The 20,035-nt window shown below is 44.4% G+C and overlaps 2 long non-coding RNA genes across 2 annotated transcripts in view; one reads left to right on the forward strand and one right to left on the reverse strand.

Annotated features, from left to right (window-relative positions):
- LOC109316091 overlaps nucleotides 1-15,843 on the forward strand; it is a 16,763-nt gene extending 920 nt beyond the window's left edge. The window contains exons 2-3 of the long non-coding RNA XR_002102680.1: nucleotides 15,204-15,207; nucleotides 15,830-15,843. This is a non-coding gene — a long non-coding RNA (uncharacterized LOC109316091). The remainder of the gene's footprint in view (nucleotides 1-15,203; nucleotides 15,208-15,829) is intronic.
- The window catches only part of LOC109316092, a 22,536-nt gene continuing 3,946 nt past the window's right edge, over nucleotides 1,446-20,035 (reverse strand). The window contains exons 2-3 of the long non-coding RNA XR_002102681.1: nucleotides 11,711-11,717; nucleotides 1,446-1,529 (exon numbers count right to left, since the gene is read on the reverse strand). This is a non-coding gene — a long non-coding RNA (uncharacterized LOC109316092). The remainder of the gene's footprint in view (nucleotides 1,530-11,710; nucleotides 11,718-20,035) is intronic.

The following is a 20,035-nucleotide window of genomic DNA, read 5'->3' on the forward strand; positions in this document are numbered from 1 at the left end:
CGTAAAAGGCCACCAGGTTGGTCTGACAGGACCTGCCACTGATGAACCTGTGTTGGTTGCCCCTAAGCATGCAGTCCCTTGCTGGCCCCTCCTGGATGTGTGCCAGCATAATTTTCTCAAACAGCTTGCCTAGGATCAAGGTAAGACTAGTGTCATGGCAAAAACCATGCTAATGTGCAATAAAATTAGACTACTGCATATTAAGCAGCACTAAAAAGGATGTGCTTTGTGCTATTGTGCATTATGGCAGCTTAATGCATATTTAGTTAATATCTCACATTAGAGGTACTGAATTTAATGTGCAGTAGCAAAAGTGCATTAATGGATGTGTAATGCACCTGGTAGGTGCATCTATATGTGCCATTAAGGCATCGTGATAAGCTTTCCAGGACCGCAGCAGTTTGAGCTGGGGCAGGGGGCTGACAGGAAGTCTGGGGGTTCAGCCCTCGGCTCTAGGTTGAGGCATTGGGTGGCAGAGGGGCTGGCTGGGGCACGAGGGTGCTAAAGTCTGGGGCTAAGCAGCAGACAGCCTCCACGCTTTAGCACCCTTGTCCCCAGCCAGTCCCTGTCACCATCTAGATGTGTATTTTAGTCGAGTTAAGTATTCTGCCATAAGATAGTACTGTCAGGGACCATCTTACGATGGAGTTAGTTAATTTTTTGTGCCCTAATTGGAGATGTGGGGTGGAAAAATTTCCAGTGCTTTATATTTCTGTGGAAAATTTTCCATTTCTAAAAATGCATTGTTTCATAAAATTCATTAGTAACAATGAATGGATGCCAATACAATATTAAGCAAGCTTGGCAGGCAGCAGAGAATACGTCTGCTCTCACATGGTGGAAAGGATACTGTAACATCCAACTGTTGTCCAGGATTGCTCTAAGGATCCTAAGCATTCCACCAACAGCAAAAAAGAGGAATAAACTAACAAATGAATGCACTGCTAAGCTATTTATTATTTAGTGAAGAAGATGCAGCATGATAAGTAGTTCTGAATCAGTCTTGCCTCAATCGGATTCTGAAATGGAACTAATAAGTAGTGCAAGTGATTCTACAGATAGTGATGGTGAAACTGGAGGTGCCACAGTGACCTCAGTAGAAGAGTTAAACTCTGTTGAAGTAGATGAGTGGACAACCATGGCCTATCATGCACAGTTCTTTGGGTGTGCTAAAATTAGTGTGTCAACAGTTTTCATTGCCTCGGGTTTTTTTCTTAAATTTAAACAAACAATATAAGGGAAGTACATGCTATTGCGTATTGTCTTAACATTTTTATAAGTATTCCAATAAAAATAATTTCTTTCTACATAAATCTTTGAATTTGTTTGAATATAACATTTAAACCACATCAAGCGTTCTGTATTTAATTATTTCCTAATCAAATATTTCAGTTCAAATACTTATGGCTATTGGGGCATAACATTAACATGGGGGTACTTTTTAAAGTTTTGTTTACTAAATATAGGTCAAATAACCATGCTAAATCAGATCGTGCTCTATTTAGGGCATTGGTAAATTTTCTGGAAAACTCACATCTCTGGCCCTAATACTGAAATGTGTGGATGGTGATGCTTTACTGTGGAGCTAATCAGTCAGCTCTGCAGTAAAGCACATGTGTAGATGCACCCAGTGTTATTTGTTCATAATTAGTTGTTTTGACCACCATCAGTGTTTATGGCATTGCAGCAATCAAGGCATTATTGCTGATATCAAAATGTGTTTAAGGAACAATTACATGTTTGAATGGTGGGTAGAAGAGGGTGAACTCACTAAATGAGACGGTTAGTAGAGGAAGGTAGAAGAGGCTAATACGTTTTACAAGAATATTTTGTAGTTTAACAATCTGAAACATATTCTACTCTTAACAGACTTAGTTAACTGAATAAAGAAGTCCTAAAAAAAAAAGAAAAGACTTTTGACTTCCTAAATCTGTTAGCAAATAAGTTAAAAACAAAAGGTGAAAGAGCAAAAGTATGTGGCCCCATCAGAAAATATTTAATTTATCACTGAAAGGAATGGGTAGAGATTTATCTCAAAAAATTATTGCAGGACCATTTATTTGCTTAATGTATAATATTATACGTATTATGGAAAGAGATTACTATGAAAATATTGCCATCAAGGAGGGATCTTGTAACATGATGGGGGCACTGGCCTGGGACTTAAGGGTATAGGACAGGGTTGCTTGGGGCTAGGCTGGACTTGGACACACACCCGTGACTTGCCAAACACCAGCAGTGGCAGCAGCGTCTCCACTCCCCACTCCACCATGCCAAGGCCCTGCTCAGGCTCAGGTTGAAGACCCCATTCCCTCACCCCTAAGCTCTGTTCCCCACAGAGAGCCAGGAGGAGCTACAGCGCCAGCTCGATGCTGCTTTTTACCCTCCTGGAAGCTCTGCAAGTGGGGTGGGGGTGGAAGAGGAGCCCCCTGCTGGACAGGCCTCCCCCAGCTTGCTGGCTTGTTGGTGAGGGCAAGGAGGAACCTTTTCCACATGCTTCCCTCTCCATCCCACCCCTAAAGTTCTTGGCACAATGAAAATCAGCACCACACTGCAGGTCCGGGCTGTAGCTGTGGGAAAGGAGACCCTCTCACCAGGCTGCAGCATACCAGAGGCCTGGGGCTGATGTAGGGAGAGAGACCCTCTTTCCCTCCCTCCCTCCCACCCTAGCTAGGCTGCAGCTCGCAGCTAGCTGGAGGGAGGAAGTGGGGCTGGGATCAGAGCCTGTTACTGATTCAGATCAGTGACAGCCGGGGCAAGGGCCACCCGGTGCTTGGGAAGAGCAAATGAGCTCTGCCCAAGGCTACAGCGCAGCTCTGTACAATTCTGCCTGCAATGATGGTGATGGCTCAGAGTTAACCCTTGGTGGGATCTGGCACAGAAGTTCAATAAATCACTCTACCAGATCACTCTTTAGTCTATTACCTCATCCATTGAGGGGTAACTTGTGGTGCAATCCACCATTTTTCAAGGCACTCTAAGAATCATGAATGTCTGTTCAGTTACCACTTGAGTGCTTTCTGTGCTAACGTCCATACAGGTGTTACACCTAGTTATTGAGGTAAAGCAAATAATGGATGTAAAAACCTTGATGTTGTCGTGATTTTAGGTCTCAGTTTTATAGTTGCAACATGCAACAACCTTTTGTGAAATGAATGGGAACTTCTCTAATGCAGGATTAGGTCACTAGTAGCCATCACTCACCTGATTTAAACATAACAGTAGTGCAGGTTGAACTAAAGAAGCAATAGGTAACAGAACATAATGGAACGTGGAGTAACTGAAGCAGAGAATGTTGGACAACTGAAAGAAACGACTCATTCTCAAAATATTTGGACAGTGTGATAAAGGCCAATTGACATGCAAATAAAAAGTATAATGCCTGTTAAGAAATTTCAGCATATTTTACTGTTTGCCTGGTGATTAGTTTTTCTGACTTACGCAAGTGAGATGTCCAGTTGGATGGCTTTTTATGTTTAATCAAACTAAACACTGATTAAGTTAGGTTGATGTCCTGAAATGCCTGAAACTTTTTTTTTTCAATAAGTGAAAGGAAGATAACAAAGTAGTACGTAAGAGCTACAGTCCAGCTTTTTTTTTTTTTCATTTTCACTGCATACTTTTTATAACTCTCATTTATTTGTCCATTATTGAATACCTACTTTGAACTTGTATAATGCACATGGCTGCAGGTGGCAGTGCAGTTGATCAAAGGATTGTTCAAGCCAGAAATGGAATATGGAGAAAGAAGACTGCTTTAAGTGTTAACATGAAAGCATGGATGTGTGACATAGTGTGACAGAGAACCTGAGGCTCTCTATTATTTTAAGGGAGAGAGAGAGCGCCAGGTGAGGGAAGACTGCAAAGGAGAAGTTGCAGGAAAGGTGGCTGAGGGAAGGAGGGACTGAGTGCTTACTACAGACAGAGCTAGTTGCTCTGCGGTAGCACAATAGGACAGTGCCTGTGCGGGCAGTGAGAAGCCTGCTGCAGTGCCAGCTGTTCTGCGGTAGGCCTATAGGCTGGAGCCCTTCAGGGGAGACAAGGCACTGCAACAGGTAGGCTGTCATGCAGGTCAGTTAGTGACCCTAATTAGAGGTCACCTGTGGCCAGCCATGTGGAGTTACCTAACTGGAAAGAGGCAGGGCCTGGGAGAGGGAGTCCCCAGGCCAGGGCAGTCAGTCTGGCCCTGAAGGCTGAAAAGAGCAAAGCTCTGTGGTGCTATGTCTGTCGCTGAGAGATGAACTGTGAGCATGCTTTGCCTAGAGATGGCAAATGAAGGGCTGAGGTTCTAGCAATGGTTGGGTAGGAGTTGTGGTATATAGTCAGGAGGCTAAAGGTTTAATTATAGCCACAGTGCTTGCATTTCTGGTTTTACTTCACCAGTGGTTTTGGAGGTCCCGTTAGTTCACAGGAGGGGGCATGTGACTGCCTCAAGCTTTGCCAGGGATCAGGTTCAAGGCACAGGCAGGGGTGAGGGAGCCCATTGTTGCCCAGGAAGGGTGGAGAGAGCCCATACAAGGGCAGAATTTGGGGTCAGAGGGCCTGGGGCCCAAGAAGGGCAAGATCAGGGCCCAGAGATACTAACAACCAATGGTTAGCTAGCTCAGCTTCAACCCTAAGCTTCAACCTCCATGAGCCAGGGCTGGAGGCTTGCAGCCAAAGAAAAGGGGCAGAGGCTGAGAAGGCCAAAGCTCTAACAAGGGATTGATCAGACAGTAATTCTGCAAGGCACGTGTGTAGAGTAAGGGGTGGATAGAGCCACATAACAGCCTTTAAGGCTACAAGTGCCCTGGTGGCATGGGTAGGTCAGGATGACCTACTTAGCCAGAGAGAGGCAGAACAGAGACCAGCAGGGTCCAAGAGAGACTGGCTGGTAGGTAGTAGAACTGGGGCTTACTTTAGGACCTTTAGGCAGCCTCCCTTTCAATTGAACAAATACATTAAGGTATGGCAAATGAGTGAGAAAGGGAGGGCACCTTAGAGCTCAGCTAGGGCAAAGATGGCATGGTAGTCTGCAGGGGACGTTATGGCCACCCCTGGAACATGAACCTTGTTATACATAACATCTCCCAAACCCAATAGTAGGTTTTTGTTACAACATAGTAGACAGATAAAGAAGAATAAGAAACATAATCAAACAAAACTCCAATCCTAAACTACTTAAGGAACTCTTGACTGAGATCATTAGCCATTGTGGAATTTACTGGTTTTTGGCTACTCTGCATGGTCTTTCCTGGGAGCTTGATAACTTGAAAGAACTCTGCTTCTAAAGATTTTCAAAAACTTCTAAATGATATATTAATGTCTAAAGATATTGTGGTATAACCACTTGAGAGGAAGCAATATAAAATTAATAGGATGCCAAATGAAAACAGAATGATTGTCCTGAACACTGTGAAAGGGACAGTCATGATAAAAGAGAGAAAGTATCAAAAACAAGTAGTTTGAAGTCTACATGTTTAGCATATCAATTTACAAAGCAAGCATATACTAGAAGCCTTGTGTATCTAAGAACACTCATAAATATGGAGCAAATGTATAACTACTAGGCCTGTGCGAGTCAGCAGCAATCCAATACAGCTTCAGATCCAGCCACTTTGGATGGCTGCGATCCAGTCTGGAGCTCTGGACTGGGTTTCTGCCTTAATCCGGCCGAAGCAGCTCCAAAGCTTTAGACCCACGTCAGAAATCCAGCCATTGGGTATAATGGGGAATCAATGAAATATCTATAACTTTGTTGTTTTGTCTGATTTGGATGAAACCTGCAGGGATAGTAGCCTCTGCTGAGAGCATGAAACCTGCTAAGTTTCAAGAAGATTGGTACAGGGGACTGGGGGGAACTGTACCCCAAATTCCTGAAAGCCAAACTCATGTCATGGCTGTGTGTTACAACACAGCGGGGGTCAAAACTGCAGAGATGGTAGCTATAACTGAGGCCACAAAGCCTGCCAAGTTTCAAGGAGATCGGTGCAGGGGTTTGGGGGGAACTGCACCTCAAGCTGCGGACAAGCAAAACTTATGCCATGGGTGATAATGCATGTGTTAAAGCACAGCAGGGTGACAGCTGCAGGGATGGTGGCCCCTGCTGAGGCCACAACGCCTGCCAGCTGTTGAGGAGATCGGTGCAGGGGGAGTCTGGTGTCCTGCACCCCTAGCTGATGACAGGCAAAACTCATGCCAAGACTGTCTCTGTCCTGGGGCAGTTGATTATCTCTATTGATTCTTTCCTCTCCTTAGCCTGGTTTTGTAGGTGCTAATTGATTCTCCTTAAGTTATGTAATAGCTAGGTCCTATGTATTGAGCTGGTCCCTGGTCCCTGAGTGAATCATGATTGATTGATTGGTAACTGGGAACACAGTAGCTTCGCAGTCAGGCCTGCAGCAGTGTCTCCCCTCCCCCTCCCCAAGCCAGAGACAATCAGTCTCACAAGCACCCATGGCATAAGTTTTGCGTGTCCACAGCTTGAGGGGTGGTTCCCCCCCAAACCCCTGCACCGATCTTCTTGAAACTTGGCAGGCGTTGTGGCCTCAGTAAGAAGTTTTCACCCTACTATGTTGTAACACCTAGATGTGACATGAGTTTTGCTTTCAACAATTTGGGGTGCCATTGTCCCCAAACCCCTGCACTGATTTTCTTGAAACTTGGCAGGCTTCCCTCTGCAGAATCTACCACCTCCCAAAATGATATCCAAATCAGACAAAAAAACCCAACAAAGTTATAGATATTTTATCCTTTCCCCATTATACCCTACGGCCGGATCTCTGAGGCGGCTCTGAAACTCTTTGGAAGCTCCAAACCATTTCGGGAAGCCGAACAAGGCCAGCACTTCGATCCAGGCGTGCTGCTTTGGATGCCAAAGCTTCTTTGGATCTGAAGCTCTGTCCAAAGCCTCACACAGCCCTAATAAATACACATGTAATAATTCTATAATTGGGGATGGGCAAACTAGTGCAGGTAAAACATAATATGTGATCAAGGTGAATTATGATCTCAAGGCGAAAATATATAACATACGCACACATTTGGGGTTGTGGGTAGTAAAGTGTGTTCTGGCTTTTTGTTGCTGTGTATCTTGTTTCTGCTGTATAATTTGCTTCCTCTAGGACCATTTCCCCTGCCCCTCATGCCCAGGCTATCAGCTGAAAATTCCCACCAAGCCACCTGTGAAACCAGTTTGACTCTGGCTGCTTTACCCAGAGTGCACACCACTTTTAAATTCATTGGTCTGCATTAACAGTTTTAAAATAATGCTGCTTCTGGTTGAACAGAAGCAGGTGAGCATGTCAGAAAAGTGATGTAAGGATCAGGCCACCTGGGCTGGGTCTCTCTTTCTTCCTGGGGCTGCTGAAGCCTGAAAGCTGAATTGGGAGCTCTAGAAAATCCTGCTTCTAATGCCCACCCCACCACTTCTCTGGAGAAGAAAACTGAAGCTATGTGAAGGGAAAACCGCCAGTATAGGGGTAGGGTTACGATACATCCAGATTTTCCAAGGCAGCAGCGAGGTATGGAGCAGGCAGAATGCAGCTCAGAGCTGTAGCCTGCCCTTGCCCTGTGCAAAGATCAAGGGTCCATATCCCCCCCGCCTTAGCTGCCCAGCACCGCACCCCTGGAGGAGGCAACAGACTCTTCCTGGGGATGACGCGGGGGTCCCATGGGCTTCGTTCCCTCTGGCCTGGTGGTTCAGCTGAGGCTGGCCTTGTTCTGGGCCATGTGGCCCCAGTGAATTCACAGGGGCCACCAGCACTAGGTAATGACTCTTGGTGCAGGGGAAGGGACAGTTTGCAGCAGGTCCCGGCCCCAGTCCCAGGCCTGGCTCTACGCCAATCCCTGTCTGGTCCCAGCCCGATTTCCTCCCCACCCCCCATGGCCCTTTCCCCTACCCCTGCAGACTTTCCTGTGTGTGCCCAGCCACTCCCAATTTTTTTCTCCTCCACCTGTGCTCCAGCCCATTGCTGAAAGGTGGATATAGGGATGCAGGCCCCTCCTGGGGAGTCCCAAGTCCCAGACTGTTTGGGTATGGGTAAAGCCTCCCTCAGGGGGTGGCTCCTATAGACTTTTTTGTAATTTGTAGTGTTTTAAAATTATAGTTAGTATTTACTCTTGCTTTTTCTGTATTCTTTGTAATACATTTAGATTTTGTGTTTACACTGCTTGCGAGGAAAGGGTTGTTGCTTTTATTGAACGCCCTAGTGATTCATTTAGTGTTTCCAAGGTAGACTGGGTAGGAGCTTGAGCCAAGTTAAAATATATTTAGTACTCCCAAAATTGAACCTGGCCCTTGTTGCTGCTGACAGGTGTGGAGCAGAAGGGTTACAAATGAAAGAGTATGGATCTGTTTAGAAGGAAATACAATGGGTAAAATTATTTTGAGCATTTGTTAATTATTTAGGGCCAGACTGATATGCTTCCTTACACAGAGTAGGAGCTCTACTTCTTGGGCACCCAAATGAATGGAGTAACTACAGGAGTCAGTTACCCATAAGTAACTTAACAAGGAGGTGGAATACCAGAGAATTCAGACATGGTCCATAGATACTGTCTTTAGATATAAATATCACTAATTATACAGTAGAAGAGAACTGGAGCAGAGTAGTCAGGAAGAACTATAGTAGAGATTTGAATACTATATTACAACTCTGAATAATTGGGCTGTATCCTTGGCTTAATGTGTGATATTTGAGGAAGGCAGTTTACCTGCTTCTACTTCTTTTGCTCTTCATCCTTTTCAGTATTCTGTTTTAAACTGTGAACTCTTTATGCGTATGTGTTGTCCCTGTGTTTTTGTATGCCTTAATACAATGGGTCCTGATTTCTCTACTGAGGCCTCTAGGCATTGCTTTAATAAAAACATTTTATCCTAGATGATAGTTAGTTGAGGTACAGAATTAGTCATTAATGGAAATGACTGATGATTTTCATAGATTCATAAATGTAGGGTCGGAAGGGGCCTGGGCAGATCATCAAGTCCAACCCCCTGCCATGGGCAGGAATGAATACTGGGCTTATATGGCCCCCACTATGTTAAGCTCATATGACCCCAGCTAGGTGTAATCAAGTCTTCTTTTAAAGACCCCCAGGGTAGGAGCCAGCACCACTTCCCTTGGAAGCCAGTTCCAGATCCTAGCTGCCCTGACTGTGAAGTAGCACCTCCTGATGTCTAGTCCGAACCTACTCTCAATCAGCTTGTAGCTTGTTACTCTGGGAGGCGCTCGGGAGAACAGGGTCTCACCCATTCACCTCTGGTCCCCCCGGTATGTTTATAGACTGGTTTATTTTGACTAGTAGTGTTTGTATTCCACAACTCATTATGGAGATAGAATTGTATGGATGTTTTCACAGTATTCATCTGTGCTTCCCTTCTCCATACAGTAGTCTTTACTTTTGTTTTACATGATTGAACTTGTGCACAAATTATACAACTATTACAATTTCACTGCAGAAACTTAAATTCTTCCTTATTTCCTCTTTGTCACTACAAAGGGGCCTCCAGGTACTGGGATTTCTTTCAGACTAACAGTGTTTTTTCCCCCTACTTTGCCTTTCACTTCCTACTCTTCAAAAATCCAATCATGCCATACATTCTGAACAATTTTCATTTTCATCCTTATATTTGACTTCTCAGTGCAGTACCTCCAACTCTACAGTATTTGAAACCATCCCAAATTAGACACGTACTCTATACTTTTAAGAGAGAAATTTTACTTCAGTGCATATTCTGCTGGGTATTTCAATGCCAAGACAGGTCAGTCAAGTTATAATTGATGCTAAATGCCACCCTCTCAAGGTGTGACATTGCACTTTTCATCAAGGGATGTTAAAAGGTGGTGGTTGCTGCTAGTATTATTATGTGGCTGTGACCTTTACAACCGAATGAAAAATGAACAGTATAAAGTAAAGGTGAACACATCAGTCAGAATGTGATAGAGGTTTTAGAAAATGAGAGAGAGGTCTACAAGTGGTGATCACTCAAAGTTAGTGGTGTTGTATTCTGTGTCAAAAGTATAATTAATGGGCCAACCATTTCCTTCTGCATGCACCACTTCAGTTAGCTTCTTTTGGCTGTCATGAACTGGGAGGTACCTCAGCTCCCCCTCAGTCAACAGGCAAAAGGCTACTGGAGATGGTTGCTGAGACATTCTTTTTCAAAACCAGTGACAATAGGACTTCAAGTCAATATGCTTCCTTGTGCCAAAATTTACAGGAAACTTGAAGGCTAATAGTGCCTGCTAAAAGATAGTGTTTTGTTTTTTTCCCCCTGGCATCCATTCTAAAAGATGAGTCAATTGTACTAGTCAGTGAAGATATACAGGTTGAAGTCTTTGTGGTTTTTAAATTAATCTATAAATTGGCAATCCTAACACACAATACATTTTAAATTAGCATGATGATGTTTTGCTCTTGTATGTGGACATGAGTGCTTGCATAACTATATATGACTTAGCAGAGGCATGTGATCAGGGCACCTTGTATTCCTACTAAATAGATAGGAGAATTTAATTTGAAACTCAAATCCAAGGGGCCATGTGGCTTTAGTGATCTTCTCTGTAAATTTTCATTTGTTAATTTTGTGAAACTATTATAAGCCACTACCTGAAATATTGCAGTGTTAACAATCACACTGGCAAAACTACTCAGATAATTAGAATGAGTACAATCCTAAATAGTGTTGGAAGTCTGCAGAAGTTCTTGCACTAATATTTTTAGTATGTATTCAAGGTTGGCAAAAATTTGCTGTTTTAAGCTAAACCTGTATCACAATTGTTGTTTGGTTTGGGGGGGGTGTTTGGTTTTTTTACAGTGAACAATTTTCATAACCTGAATTATTTTGGTTTAGAAATGAACTTGAGTCAACATATTATGACACTTCAATGTGGATGCAGTTATATTGTCACAGTGGTTTATTTCTATAACTTACCGTATTTAAGTTATCTTAATACAACTTATTTTGAGCTGGTCCTTGAACTGGCTCAATATTACTTGCAGGCTCCAAGCTTTCCAAGCCTGTTATCTGATCACTCCTCTAGACATTGCATACTGCACTTCTCTTTGCACTCTTAGACCTATGGAGTTCAGTGGGACTGCCCAGGATCCTACTGACTGAAGATCTATTGTTTACAGACACCACAGTCTTCAGGGGTGGGAAAGCATAAAGCCTGTGTGTAGGTTTGATTTCCTTGCTAGAAATTATTTGGTCCCAAAATTATTTGGGGTAAGAGGGGGTAACGAGGTCTTGGCTAGGTGAGGAGGAGGGCTAGTCCCCTGACTGTGGTGGTTGGGTAGTTGTTCTTGTAACAGTTCTAGGTGGGGTGAGGGGAAGCAGAGCCATTACACAATGGGCATGTAATAAAACAGAATGGCTGTCAATTCCATTCTTAATATGAAGTGAATTAGCCCATAAACCTAGTTGTTTCTTGCTCTGTGCTGCAATCTTGCAGGTAGTCCTTCCCTACAGGTTCTACTTTGTATGCTGTTGTATGCAGTTGTTGGCGATGCAGTGTACATGAGTAGTTGGAAGAGTCCTTGGGTGGGAGTTGGGGCAGAGTACCCAGGTCCTGGAAACCATTGGCAGAGGACCATGCAGCCATTTAGCACCTGGCAACCCCTCTACTCCAACCCCCTGCCCAAATCTGGGCTTCCTCTCCCACTAGTGGAATCTTGGGGAAACCTTGGGCACTGCCCCCAACCCCTGCAAAGCATCATGGTCTGGTACTTTACCACTCCCTGGTGGTGTGCTGGTGTAGTGCAATCCCTAAAAGAAGAGGGTTCCACTTAAATCCCCTAGCAGTGTACATGGGGACATTTCTGTCCGGGGACAGTTATGAACAGGTTTGCAGTCCAACACGTTTCTTGGAATGGTTCAAGTGTTATATCTTACACCCTTACAGATCTTTGAATACAAAAGCTGTGTAACAGCTGAATAAACTCAATCTTTGTGTTTGAATAAACAAAATACAGGAGTAGAAGTGCAAACACATGCAAGTAGAAGTGCAAACAAACAAAAAAATAAAACAATGGAGAGGCCAGAACATAGTTTAAAGTGGTGGAAAAAAATGCATGAGTAAAATATTCAGTGGCTTTCAGCTTTTAACAATACTGACATTTGTCAGTACTGAGTCTTGCCCTCTCTCCTACCTTTCCTCCACTTGGTCACCCTTTAGAAATCTTAGTGGCTTAAATTCTTGGGGCAGGAAACACACCTTTAGGTTGAAGGGACTGAACTTGGGCAGATTTGCTTTTTTGTGTATTCAAGGCTTGAAACTACCCAATGCAGTAGATTCATTGAGGGAGATGAAGTAAGTAGAAAATTCCTTCCAGTAAATACCGGGATTAGAGTAACTCAAGATGAGATGTGATGCAGCTAGCTGTGCTATTGCAACTGCAACAGTGTTTCTTTTCAGTTTCTCTCTGAGTACACTCTTTCTGGTGTTATCTGCTGTTGGAGTGGTCTGCAGTTCACTATTCATACTCAAGATATGGGTTTCTGCTTTTTGGATGCCACCAAAAAGCAGATTTGGGTTTCTGTTTTTTGGATGTCTGAGTAAATCCAACTGGGCTGGATCTTGGGGCTTTTCCTTTTGGAGCATATGCATTGATACAAACAGCTTCTTCAAAAAACACATGCTCTCTTTTGTCAAAAGGTATCTCATGGTGACGGATGTAATTTCAAATAGAGACCTACACAGAGCCCATTACCTACTTTTGCCTTGTCTACCTGAAGCTCAGATGGGTCTGGCTTAGTCACAATGGGTGCCTATAGATGTGCAGGGAGGCTGCTCCAGTGCACTGCAATTACAGTGTTGGAGCAGACTTGATTAATTAAGTCTTTTGGAGCATGCTAATTAGCATGCTCCAGCAGCCTCCACATTTCATGTATCGGTGTCCCCATGCTTCAAAATATCAGTGGGGACACTTTAACTAAAGCTCATTTATTAATCATTCTCTTGGAGTTGCTCTAATTAAAACACTCCTCCTTCCATCCCCCACACAGAGCCCCTGGAGCATGTGTAAAAATACCCAAGTTTGCAGTGGGAGGACTAGCCTGAACTCCTTGGAACTTAGTGCAGATGTGTCTCCCTAGCTTGTCAGCTTCTTTTTGTATAACTGTGTATGCATATGTATACTAGGCAGATTCTCATAACTCATCCTTATTTCCCCCTCTGAAGTTTTAGATCTCCTTTCTGATCATGGAGCCAGCCCAGGTCACTTCTTCCCAATACTGAGGAAGGGTCAACTGATATTATCTTAATTCTTTGAAGCTGCATAGCTACTCCTTACCTATATCATTTTCTTTCTTTTCCTGGTAGGTTCTGTAACAACCCTGTTATGACCTGCATTGACTTGCTGATAAACTAAATACTGAGTTGAACAAAAAAAACAGTTTCTCATAAAAACTACAAAAGGTAACAGTTATGTCCTTAATTTGTCATGAGCATACTGTTCCGTCCTTACAGTTGCATGTAGATGATGACAAAATTCTAAAAAGTGCAGGTAATTGCATGGACTGATATATTGGTAGGTTATCAGTAGGCTAGATATTTATCTGAGGAAATACAGGATCTGTCTACACTGTAGCCACACAACTCTACATAGATACCCACATTTTCTAGTCACAGCAGCCTAGGACTCAGGCTGGTTAATGTATTTTTGAAGAAAAATGTCCTCAGAACATATTGTGTTACATGCAAGCAACACTGCCAAATATCAAGACAAATGATAAATAAATGCTTCATTATTTTCATTGTCCTCTATTTTCAGGTTTGTGGTTCTTCTGTTCTCTTCTTGGTACTGGAGTTTTTTTGTTTTTATCTTGTGGCAGCAAGGAACTGGCTCATTGATGTACTGGCTCCAAAGTAACTAGTTGTCATATTCATTGAGAAACAGACTATCTATATTCATTCGCATTATGGGACACTTCTACACGTGATGAAATTGGCCTTTAAAGTGGCTTAATTGCCCTTTGTACCATTTTAATGGCATCACCATTTACACTTGTGGCAGTGTATTTTGTTTTAATTTAGTCATGCTGTACACATGTGCTGGTATATTACCCTGTAAATGACTTTATTACATAGCAAAGTAAAACACATTTGATGTATTTTAGTTTGCTACATAACAAATTGCAGCAATACATCCAGAGAAGGCAGCAGGGATGGTGCACAGGGCACTGGAAGCCCAGGTATGCTCAAGGAAGCTCAGGCTCGGCAGGCTTCCAGCACTCCATGTACCATCTCTTCCACCTTCTTCAGCCACTAACACACCCAGCCACCTTCCTGCCACTTCCCCCACTGCCCCAGGGGCAAGCCAGCCCATTCCTGGGTGGTGCCAGGTGATGGGGACAGTGCATAGGGCACTGGAAACCCGTGAATATCAAGCTTCCCCAAGCATGCCTGAGCTTCCAGCACCCTGTACACAGTTAGATCTAGCAGGTGCTGCTTGTAACCTGGGAGCAGCACCTGCCTGCTAGCAGCCCGCCCAGGTGATCCCAGGGGGTGCTGCCACCCCCGCAGCTCAGGGGCTGCTCAGCTTGCCAGCAGCTCATGCCTTAGCTGTGGCAGAGGTGAGCAGGCTTCAGGAGGAAAAGATAAAATTGGGCCCCTTGCCACTTTTTTCTGTCTTTCCCTCCCCTCCAGTGAAGCCTATCCATGCAAGCTGCCGCTGGGTTGCACAGACTCTGAGCTGTAGGATGGCCTGGTGCTTCCCTCCATGGTGGTGGCACACCACAGGACCTCCTGGGTTGGGTGCTAGCAGGCAGGTGCCTCCCAGGGAAATCCACCACTGCAGAGGGAAGGACCAGGGCCCCTGCAGCTCAGGACCTACCGGCACCTCACCCCACAGCTGCAGGAGAAGTGGGTAGGCTCTGAGGGGGGAGGGGGGATTCAGGCGCCTCACCTCTTCTTTTTTTTTTCCCCCCCTAGTGGAGCTTGCCCGTGGGGAGGGGCTGTCACAGTGATGGAAATTGAAAAAGTGTTTTCTTTAATTGACACAAAAACTCACCATTTCAATTCAGAGAGAAGTAAACTCCCATCACATGTACAAGCGGTTATGGTGATTTATCTAAAAGCCCAGTCTACATGAAGTCTAGCAAATTATGCTAGGCAGTGTAGATGCAGACAATGAGAAGAAATTCTTCTCCCTCTAACAGCTTCCAGTCTCTGTAGACAGGTCAGAAAAGTGTTACCAGTACCTAGAGATTGTTACCGTAGGCAAGTTTCAATGAGGGAATATGGCACACTTGGGACTGAATCTGAGACTGAGGCTGTTTAGAGCAGGCGTCAGCAATCTTTTCAGGCTGAGGGCCAGACTGACCCAGTTTGAGTCAGACGTGAGCTGGTACACAGTAGGCACTAGGACCCAGCCACCGCTGCCAGCATTTTTTTCCCAGCAGAGCATTCTCACTGCCACTGCTTTTCCTTGCTTTTCCTTACAACAGTTGGGGGGATTTTAACAGCAGTCCCCATGCTGCAGTGAGGACAAGTGCCAGCTGCTGATACTCTCCCTGTGCCATGGTGTAGAAAAGCAACAGTCCTGGGTGCTTTTTATGCATGACTGTTTGGAAAAATAGTGACAATGGCTGGGTCTTGGTACCCATCTGCCCACATGCCTGTAACCCAAGCTGGCTCAATACAGCTACTGAATCCCCACATTTACGTGCCAGATCAAATGATTCCACAAGTTGGATCCGGCCTGTGGAACATAGGTTGCTGATCCCTGCTCTGTATGAAAGTATATTTCCAAAAAAGTGTTTTCTAAGTTAGAGTTCAACTGCTCTGGCAGCATAAATGCCCATGTGGACCCTTTAATCTGAAATATGATTGGGGTTTTAGCTCAGTTTAAACAATTTCCAAAAGGTACACTACAGTGTGTCTCTCTCCAATTTTACAAATGCAGAAGAGTTTCCATGAGCTGTTATACTAAAATAACTATAGCACTTTGAATTCAAACCTTGGCTTAGAATTTCCCAGGATATCAGTCCAGTTACTTAATAGACTTACCTTTCTAAAATAAAGAATAATTTTCCATCATTATAGATGATTGATAGAGTTGGTTAGAAATTCGCCAGAATAACACCACCTTTTTGTCTGAAAATGGTAATTTGCTCGAATTGACACTTTTCATAGATTTTTTTTATTTAAAAAAAAACAATAAAAGAAAGAAACTTAGGCAGGTATTAAAACTGCCCCATTACCAGGAGTCATTCACTTTTTCTGAGAATTTGTCAAAGGGAAATCATGCCTTATCGACCTACTAGAGCTCTTTGAGGGTGGCAATAAGCAGATGGATTAGGGCAATCCAAATGACTTAGTCTTTGGACTACTAAAAAACCTCTGACAAGGTCTCCTATCAGAGGCTCTTAACTCAGGTAGTCATGGGATTACAGGGAACATCCTCTTTTGGAATTAGAACCTGGCCCCAACATAGAAAGCAAAGTGGCCATGTTTCAGGATGGAAAGAAGTAAAACAGCGAGGTCCCCCAGGGATCAGTCTTGGAACCAGTTCTGTTTAACATATTTATAAATGATCTGGACAAGGGGGGTGAGTAGGGAGGTGTCCAAATTTGCTGGTAACACAAAATTATGCAAAGGGATAAAGATCAAGGTGGAGTGCGAGAAACTATAGAAAGATCTGGCATGATTGAACAAATGGGCAACTAAATGGCAGATAAAATTCAATGTAGATATGTGTGAAGTCATGCACTTGGGCAAAAATAACTCAAACTATACATACACTATGATGGGCTCTACATTAGCTATTACCACACAGGAAGGAGATCTGGGAGTCATTGTGAACCAGTTCACAATAACTTGTTGCTCAGCAGCTGTCAGAAAGCAATCAGTGATGGGGTGGTGCCTCCCTCTGCCAGAAGACAAGTGATGTGCTTCTTGGCACCCTTCCTTTTCTCTAGGCTGTAGACAAAGTGGTCCATAGTCCATATCCTAAAGGAACTGGACACACAAGTAGATGAATGCACTTGGGGTGCAATGGTTGTCCAGAGTTTGGAGCTCTTCCCACCTCTCCCAACACTCTTCATGGAGGGATGGGCTGTATGGGTCAGTGGCCAGGCACCTCTCCAGCTCTAACACTTCTCTCTCAAGCTGCTCTCTAGTTGCCTCCTGCTGTTGGTGTGTGCCTGGCTTTGGGTGAAGCAACAACAGTACTACCTGATGCGTGCTTTCCCCATATTCCCACCATTTTTGGGCTGAGGGAAGGGCCTGCTGCTGCTTGCGCCAGGTCAGCCAGAACTCCTGGAAAGCATCATTCTTTTTTATAGTGCCAGTAGGCCAGCCCTAAATGCTTAGGCTGTGCCGTTAACAGAGTTTACAGGCAGTCCTCTACTTAGAACATTTCGAGTTTCAACGTTCCGCACTTACAGCGTTTCAACTTTCTGACATCAGTTTCAACTTTACAACGTTTGATCTAATGCAATGCCACTCTAGTGAATAAGTTCGCTGCATTGCCCATCTTTCTGGAGAACATCTGTCCAAACTTCCTTGGACACTTTCTTTAAGAAAGCAGCCAAGACTCCTGAAAAGACTCAAGCCAAGAACCCTTCAAAAAGTCCAGCAAAGCCACCTCAAAAAAGTCCTCCCAAATCAATATGATTGCTATTTACAGTATAAATACATATATTTATGTGTCTATATTGTAGCAAGAACCCCTTTTGTCTGCCCCCCTCTCAAATGTAAAGCTCCTCCATATGGCAAAAGCCCCTCTTTTAATAATTGCCCCCTTTGGGGGATGCTTTCTCTTTTCTCCCTTTTCTTCTTTCTTCTCTCTTTCTTTTATCATATCATTATTGTTTTTATATAAGGCATATTTGTAGTGAAAATAGAGCTTGTAGATGCTTTTACAAATGTACTTTAAGTTTAATAGTAAGTTGTACCATGTAACATGTTAGCAAGAGCAGGAATTTCTGTATGGAGCAGGTCGCTGAATGAATCATGGTTGATAGTGTAACAGTAGATAGTCTGGATAAGTATGTTAATGAGCGGCAATTAACACGTACAAAATCAGAGACCAAGGAAAATAAAGAATCAATAAAGAGCTAGGAATTCCTGGAAACTTCATTGTTAAAGGTATGGAAGCCCCCATTTGAACTACCAATGCTGGGAACGGACGCTTGGGGCTGAAATACCCCTGATCAACCACTTCCAGAGCTCTGTTCACCATGGCAGTGGATCAATCAAAATTCAGCAACGGACTCCTGAGACTGTACGTATATGCGGGCGTGCACCCTGGGGCTGACAGCTGCCATCCAGTAGCTACCAAGAGGGACATCCCTCAAGGTCAGTGATCCGTGGATTGGGTAAGCCCGAGAATTGGGGAGTCACCAAAGTCTGCCAGAGAGGGATAAAAGGCAGAGAAAAATGACCCCCAGTGGTGCCCTCTTTCACCTGACCAGCATCCTGCCTGCCCAGTCAGAAGAACCAGGCAGCGACCCCCTTCTGCAGCAACATCGCACTGAAAGAAGCCTCGACTGGCCATCAACAGCAGAGTGTAGCACTTGGGGATGACACCAATGCTTAGTGTTCAGAGCTAGCTACTGTGAGTGTGTGTGTGTGTGTATTTGAGGGGATCAGCAACAAGGTTTATGGTCTGACTTTTGCATCTGTCCAATAAAGTAGAATTTAACGATGATCCTGTGAGTTGGTGCTTTGTAGCCAACAATATTACTCATCTATAATTGATTTGAGTACAAAATTCTTGGTTATTTTTAGTGAAAATAGGGTATTAATCCTTGGTTCAGGAATTGATCCCCCATTTATAATATAGTTTCCTATGGGAAAATCAGTTCTGAGTTACAATGCATCGACTTAAGACACAGTTTTCAGGAACCAATTGTGTTGTAAGTCTGAGGACGGCCTGTACACTATATAGTTGTTGCTAAAGGGAGCTGGCCTAATGGCAGAGGTGTGGTCTTGGGCATTAACATAGAGATGAAGATTCAGTCCAGCCAGGAGTAATGTGTTTGTTGACAAAGATGAAAGTGGTGGTGTAGCCAGGGAGGTGGGAACAGCAGATGCACATCAGGGAATGATTAACAATGACCCCGCTGAGGTTGTCCCCAGTGGCCCAGCTCCACTCTCTGCCAGTGTGGTTCTGTGCCTCAAGGGTGACATTAAAGTCCCTGCTGACAACCAGGCACTCATGAGGGATCAGGGTCTTGAGTAGGTAGCCACCTGCTGATAGAAACCGATCATTTGCAGGTCACGCATAAGGTCATAAATGTTCATAAAGTTGAGGATGAGCCCCTGTATTTGGATGAAGAGACAGAGCAGGCAGCCCAGTACCACCTCAAAGGCAAGAAGGGCTTCTGGTTGCAGGTTTGCAGAGAACAGAATTGCCACCCCACAGAATGTCTCCATGAGGTGTCTTAAGTAGACCCTGTCTCCCTACTCCAGCCACCAGCTGATCTCCTTCAGGAAAAGCACAGAGTACCCTCCCTCAGAAGGAGAGTAACTGGCACTTGCAGAGATTTGTCCTACAGCTGTGCACACTGCAGGTCACCACAGTGAGCGGCTTCATTGGTGGGGGGGTGCTGTTAGGCATGGTAGGGCTTTCATGACAGACAGTGCCAAAAGCAGTGCCTGAAAGCCCCCCTGGCTTACCAAGGGCATCCGGGAATGCCTGCCTACCAAAAAGGCAGTGTACGCCCAGTGGAAGGGGGGTGCTATCTCTAAAGAGGAGTATAATTCCTCTGCTCAGGCCTGTAGGGGGGCTGTGACGAAAGCTAAGGCAGACATAGAGCTAGGACTAGCATCCAAGATCAAGGATAATAAAAAGTCCTTTTCCAAATATATAGGGAGGATGAAGAAGGCACCAGGTAATATGGAGCCCCTGCAAAGTATGCTGGGAAATCTGGTGGTTGCGCCAAAGGAGAAAGCGGAACTCTTTAACCAATTCTTCACCTCCATTTTCTTGTGCAGGGATCGGGACTTCCCCGCTGTGATGCCAGACAGACTCGAGGGGAACGCCTCCAGACCTCAGGTTGGGGAGGACCGGGTTAGAGAGCTTCTGGAGGGGCTGGACGTGTTCA

The sequence above is a fragment of the Crocodylus porosus genome, unplaced genomic scaffold, assembly GCF_001723895.1.
Source record: "Crocodylus porosus isolate Cpor-Errol unplaced genomic scaffold, CroPor_comp1, whole genome shotgun sequence".
Lineage (NCBI taxonomy): Eukaryota > Metazoa > Chordata > Crocodylia > Crocodylidae > Crocodylus > Crocodylus porosus.